The following is a 6,786-nucleotide window of genomic DNA, read 5'->3' as shown; positions in this document are numbered from 1 at the left end:
CAAATCCTAAGACTCAAATTTATTAAGTTCCAAGTTCCACTAAATCACTTAGCTAAGAACAAAATTAAATTAACCAGGCAAAGTTGTATGGAGGCCCATGATTAAGAAAACAGTAAAATATGGTCTATATAATAAGGCTAGTTAAGACCAGAGAAGGAGGTGAGAATGGAAGGGAAGAAAAGAGATACTTAGGTCCCTCAAATCCAAGCACTTCAGTAATGGAATTTGTGGATTGTGGTCACTGATCCATCTCATTACCACCAAAATTGGAAGTACCACAGATAATAGGGAATTGGGAGCAACAGAACATGAAATATAGAGTCAGAGATGGCAAGAAAGTCCTTCTGGAGGTACATCAACCCAGAAATTCAGATAAGGTGGGAGGGTAAGGTGAAAAAAAGGGAGGGGCAAGAGAAGTAACTACTTGTTGTTATTGACTTGTTATTGTATTGTTTCAGTTGTGTCCAAATCTCCAGGATCCTGTTTAGGGTTTTATTGGAAAAGATACAGTAGTAGTTTGCCATTTCTTTCTCCAGCTCATTTTACAGATGAGGAAACTGAGGCAAATAGGACTAAGTGACTTGCCCAGGATCACATAGCTAGTAAATGTCTGAGGCCAGATTTGAACTCTGGTTCATCTAACTCCAGGGCTGGTACTATAACCACTGCACCACCTAGCTACCATGAAGTGAATATTATACAACCACAAATACATTGCATAGTGTCTGATTCTAAATCTGGCACTGGGGGAAAATTTCCGGCCAACTATTTGCACTTAGGGTTCTTCTGTGTGTGACTAGAGGTAAGAAACGTGTGCATCAAGCCCCACATATGCAAATCACAGGATGAACAGTTTGGAAAACAGCATAATACTAACATTATAGAGGAGAAGAAAAGGAGAGAAAAAGATTCCCAGAAGAAAAGGAGAGGATCCTCTTTGTTTTATGCATCAATCAGGAATACCTGTGTTTGAAACTAACTATAGTCACTTAAGAGCTGCGTGAAAGTGGGCAAGTCACTTAACCTTTCCAAGTCTCAATTTTTGCATCTGTAAAATAGGGATAATAATAGCATCCACCTAAAAGAATTGTGAAGAATAAATGAAATAATGAAGACTTTGCAAACCATAAAACACTATGATAGTTATTATTATCATCATAATTATTCGAGACCCTGTAAGATTCAGGTTCATATCCTGGTTCTAATATCTCCTGACTGTGTGTCTCTGGCAAAATCATTCAACTTCCCAGAGCGCTAGGCTTCTCTCTAAGACTATACATTTGCAAAGAAGATGGCAGCAAACTCACACTGTCTCAGGAGAGCTGATTTTTAAATTTCAGTGTGAACATTTACAACTCCAGAATTGACAAGAGGCATAAATCATTGTAGAGAACTTTCAGAAATTTCTCAGCTTTGCTAATGAAATGTTCCCCTCCCCTATATTATTATCTGAAAGGCTACAGGGCAGACAAGCAGGAGGATATATTATGTTGGGGGTGTTTTGGGGTCCCTTGACCTCGCTAAGGTATATATTCTCTTGTCCTATACAGTTACCTGCAAAGGTTACAGGGCAGATAAGCAAGAGGGCATATAATCTTTTTTGTTTATGCCTCTGGATATGGTCCTAGAATAATACCCTAATAAGTAACTAACCTTAAGCAAGGGTAAATAGTGAACAGGATTAAGGCAGACTCCTTCTACATTATCTGCATTCCTTTGATGTAGGATCTTTCTATACTGTCTGCATTCTTTGGGGTGTCTACATTCTCTTGGGGGGGGGATAAAAACTCTGTGAGCTCCTTGCATCTTTGGCTCTATATGAAATGGTCCTGTAATAAACAGACTATTGATTACACCCCCGTCTTGTTATTCTCACCACTCACTAGCCCACCAACTGCACTGATCACAGTTAGTGGCACCCAACATGGAGCATCAGGACTGCTGATTGAGTCTCTAGTGAGGGACCCCCAGGATTTGCTGGCAGGAGGCAGGCCCACATGAAATCCAAGGGACAACAGATTTCTTTCAAGGTAAGGGGAAGGCTCTAAGAAGGGCATTCATTGGCTCACTCAATTTTTCATAATCAGAGCTCACAGAGACGTAGTATGGGAGGAAGCTTAGTGAAAGGCTTAAAAGATGAAGGAAAAGAGAGCTGCAGCTGGCACCAGGAGAACTACCTGTCTGTCTCTCTGGAATACAGATAAGAGGAAGATCAGAACAGCATGAGTTCCAAGCCAAAGTCTGTTGGGATCATCGGAGCTCCTTTCTCAAAAGGACAGCCACGAGGAGGGGTGGAAGAAGGCCCTGCAGCACTGAGAAAGGCTGGTCTAGCTGAAAAACTTAAAGAACAAGGGTGTGATGTGAAAGATTATGGGAACTTGTCCTTTGCTGATGTGCCTAATGATACCCCCTTTCAAATTGTGAAGAATCCAAGGACTGTGGGCAAAGGTAACGAGCATCTGGCTGGAGTGGTCACAGAAGTGAAGAAGAATGGGAGAACCAACTTGGTACTTGGCGGGGATCACAGTTTGGCGATTGGAAGTATCTCTGGACATGCTAAAGTTCATCCTGATCTCTGCGTCATTTGGGTAGACACACACAGTGATATCAACACTCCTCTGACAACCACAAGTGGCAATTTACACGGACAGCCTGTGTCTTTCCTTTTGAAAGAACTAAAGGGAAAGATCCCTGATATTCCCGGATTCTCTTGGGTGACACCCTGCTTATCAGCTAAGGACATTGTATATATTGGGTTGAGAGATGTAGATCCTGGTGAACATCGCATCCTTAAAGACCTGGGTATTAAATTTTTTTCAATGACTGAAGTGGATAAGTTTGGAATTGCCAAGGTGATGGAAGAAACACTAAGTTACTTAATAGGAAGGAAGAAAAGACCAATTCATCGGAGTTATGATGTGGATGGGTTGGATCCATCTATGACACCAGCTACTGGCACACCTGTCCCTGGAGGTCTGACTTACAGAGAAGGTCTTTATATTACAGAAGAAATCTGTAAAACAGGGCTCCTCTCAGGATTAGACATAATGGAAGTCAATCCATCCCTTAGGAAAACACCAGATGAAGTAAACCGGACAGTGAATACAGCTGTTGCATTAACTTTGTCCTGCTTTGGAGTAGCTCGAGAGGGTAATCACAGTGCCAACTGACTGTAAATAAGTCTGAATAATTCTAAAAAGGAACTGGGGGGGGGGAGGAGGGAAGAAGGTGGGAAGAGAATTGAGAAAGATTCAATGCTGCAATGAGCAACTCTAAAAATTGTGCTTAAGCTTACACTTTCCCCAAAGTCTTTTGCCAAATTTTAATAGGTAGATAATTAAAGTTCTAATCCCTTCTTTACTGTCAAATCAAAGTATTTTTGTTTGCTCTTTAGCTGTGATCAAGGGAAAAGACTTAGAGTGACCTTGGGGAAGAGAAATGTAAACTTGAGGCTAATTCATTAATTTTCTGTTAGCTGGTTTAACAACATAAACATGTATATAGTGAAAACTGGTAACAGAAGGCAAACAACATTAATCTGCTATTTGCCATGTGTGCCTGTACATGAAATATATGTTGGAGAGTAAACTTAAACAGGTAACAGCAAGGACCATATTCATCCATCTGAGCTTTCAGTTCTTTTTATAAGAAAGAATAGCTTCAATACGACCCTATGCCTTCCCATTCTTCTACCAGTAATGCTAGAGATTTCTTTTTATATGGGAAATCTTAACCTTCTATTTGCCTGAGTAATTTAAAGTCTGTGTAGGGGAAATGCCTTGTTATGAAGTTTCTTTCATCCAAAATGTCTGACTACTAATAAAAATACTTTCTCAAATTTATTTAAAAAAAAAAGATGAAGGAAAAGATCTGAGAACATTACAATTTATAGTGTGTAAGAAAGGGATTTCAGCTAAGAAACAGATTCTGAAAAATGTTTTAAAAATAGTCGATCAGGAAGCCCCATGGTTCCCTAGTGGCTCTCAGATCAGAGGACCTGATTGGGAAGCAGTGGGAGAGGTTTTAGTTAATTACTTTAAGGAGAATGGACAGGAAAGTGACTCTGGTTCCATGTTTGCAATTTATAATGTCATTAAAGTATGCCTAGCAGACAAAACAGGTCTTAAAGAAATATTGAGTGTCATGGGTGAAAGTGAAAGCAGTGATCAGGAAGAGACCACACCTCCTGAATTTGTGGAAAAAAAGACCCCTAGAAAATACCAAACCTCTTCACTTCAGCCCAAGTCTGCCCTATAATCCCACAGGTGGAACGGAAAAGCCTGGGAAGCCTAATGGCAGTCCCACCATAATTTCAGAATTATATACCTTTTCAAAAATTCATGAAAGAAGGACAGACATTAAGAGAAATGGGATTTAAAAGCTGCAATTTGTTGCCATACTCTGTTATAGTACATGCCCAGGGCAACAGAATATGGCAAAAATTAAATATAAAAGATCTTAAGGAGGTCAAAAAGGTTGTACAGTAGTATAGGGCAACAGATTCTTATACGGTGTCATTACTGGAAAATTTAGCAGCCACAGATTTGACATCATATGATTGGAGACAAATAGCTAAAATATGCCTAACCCCAGGGTACTACTTACAGTGGGAAGCCAATTATAAGGAAAAATGTCATATTGGCAGAAGGACCTAACGCACCCAGTATTTTCATACTTTTGGGTGATAGACATTGCCCAACACACAAATGGACTATTCAGTGGCAGTATATTGTACTATTCAAGACTGTGCAATACAAGCATGGAAAGAGATAATCAGTTATGGTCAAGCAGGAAAAAAATTTTACAAATATCATGGAGGTACCTGAGGAATCATTTCCTGATTTTGTGGCAAAAATTCAACAAGCAGCTGAGAGTACCTTAGGAAGTACTGTGGGATTGGAAGAATTTGTAAGACAAATAGCTAGAGGGAATTGAAATTTAGATCATAAGAAAGCTTTTTTGGCACTTCCTGCTGACACCTTCTTGGAGCAATTAATTAGAAAATCTATGGAGGTAAAGTCTATGGTCTTTCAAACACAAATTATAGCAGAAGCACAAGCAGCCACAAAAACGCAAAATAAGAATTGTTATAAATGTGGCAAAGTGAGTCATTTCAAAAGGGAATGTAAAGTGGGCAGCAGTAATAGTGAATTACAACCAAAATCAAAATGCCCCAAATGTCATAAGGGCTTTCATTGAGCTTCAGAATATAGATTTAGAAATTTGGGAAATGGCCTCAAGGGCCAAGTCCTGGGCCCACAGAAAACAACAGGGACTTATGTTCATTTCGGCACTCCAGAAGTTCAGAAGGGCAAGTGTAGCAGCAAGCATCCCAAGCGTCCTCAGGGTTTGCAGCTACCACAGGTTCTTGGATCTGCTTTGTTAAAGGAAAGCAACTCAAAATGGGTTAACAAGCTTACTTTAATCAGTCAGACATATGTCGTTTACCTTGTTCAGGGGAAAAAGGTCAGCACCCCGAACTTCAAAATACACAGACAGAATTATCAAGACAGAAACAGATCAAGTAGACAGCTTTTCAAACTGTCCAGCCATTACATCCATACCCAGTCAACATCTGGGTTCCACATCAAAGCCGAGGGGGGAGAGGGGGCCTGGACAACAGCTTCCCAGAATACAGTTCAAATCACAGAACACTTCTCAAAGTGAGCCCCCCAAAACAAAGCTACACATCAGGGCTTATATAGCCTTCTCCTGGCTCAGAGAATGTAACAACCTTCTGGACCCACTGGCCAATCAAGAAGTATCTACTGAAAAACAAGCCTCTCACCCCAGGCTCCAGGTGCACTTTAGCCTAGGGGTAGGGAAGATCTTCCAAATTTGCATTTCCATTACATTCGGCCCCAAGATCTTTCATGCCCATAGCATAGACAATTTACTTTTCAATTAGCACTAAGCATCTCTTAGGTCATGGTTTCAAGATACAGAACTAAAGTTACCAAAGTGGCCCCTGGGGCTTAAACAAACACAAAGTACATAGCATTATTACCTCAATTCAAAACAAGAGTTCAAATAAAGTTCTCTGGGGGAGGGGTATCCTTCCCCTCACACAGCTCCAGCCCCTGCCTCCAAGCACAGAGAGGGGGCTGGGCAACAAAACCAACAAGGTGGGGTTCTTGGGGGTCCAAGGCACTTCATCCCACCCACCATAGTCACAAGTCCATCCTCCCCCAGGGTCCCAAACTGTGGGATGCAGCCAGGAAACACACTCAGTGCCCCTGCTTTGCTGCTCAGTTCTTATCTGTTCCTGTGGCTGAATTCCAAACTTCTGGGCTCCTTCTCCTCCCGAAGGCGGCGGCCGCTCCTGGCTTCTGCCCAGGTCCCGATGCAGGGAGCTCACCATTCCTGCTCTCAGCTCAGTGAAATCCACATGCAGGCCCTTCTTCTCTAATGCTTCACAGCTCCACAGAGTCACAGCTACCACAACTGGGAAACAAACAATTATCCCAGTCCCCATACTTTCCTTTTACTCTGCAGATCCTGTTCGTGACGCCATTTTGTAGCAGCAAGCACCCCAAGCGTCCCCAGGGTGGCTGCTCACAGGTTCTTGGATCTGCTTTGTTAAAGGAAAGCAACTCAAAATGGGTTAACAAGCTTACTTTAATCAGTCAGACATATATCATTTACCTTGTTCAGGGGGAAAAGGTCAGCACCCCGAACTTCAAAGTATACAGGCAGAATTATCAAGACAGAAACAGATCAAGTAGACAGATTTCCAAACTGTCCAACCATTACATCCATACCCAGATGTTGACTGGGTATGGATGT

At 41.5% G+C, this 6,786-nt stretch overlaps 1 pseudogene; it reads left to right on the top strand.

The window, feature by feature from the left end:
• The first annotated feature begins 2,147 nt into the window (after positions 1–2,147).
• LOC138166654 (arginase-1 pseudogene) lies at positions 2,148–3,867 on the top strand (annotated as a pseudogene).
• Positions 3,868–6,786: the final 2,919 nt, after the last annotated feature.

The sequence above is a fragment of the Petaurus breviceps genome, unplaced genomic scaffold (assembly GCF_028583685.1).
Source record: "Petaurus breviceps papuanus isolate PSGF00001 unplaced genomic scaffold, PetGlider_PUasm1.0 225, whole genome shotgun sequence".
In the NCBI taxonomy this organism is placed as follows: Eukaryota; Metazoa; Chordata; class Mammalia; order Diprotodontia; family Petauridae; genus Petaurus; species Petaurus breviceps.
Note: the sequence above shows the minus strand (reverse complement) of the source record. Positions and strands in the feature narration are given on the sequence as shown.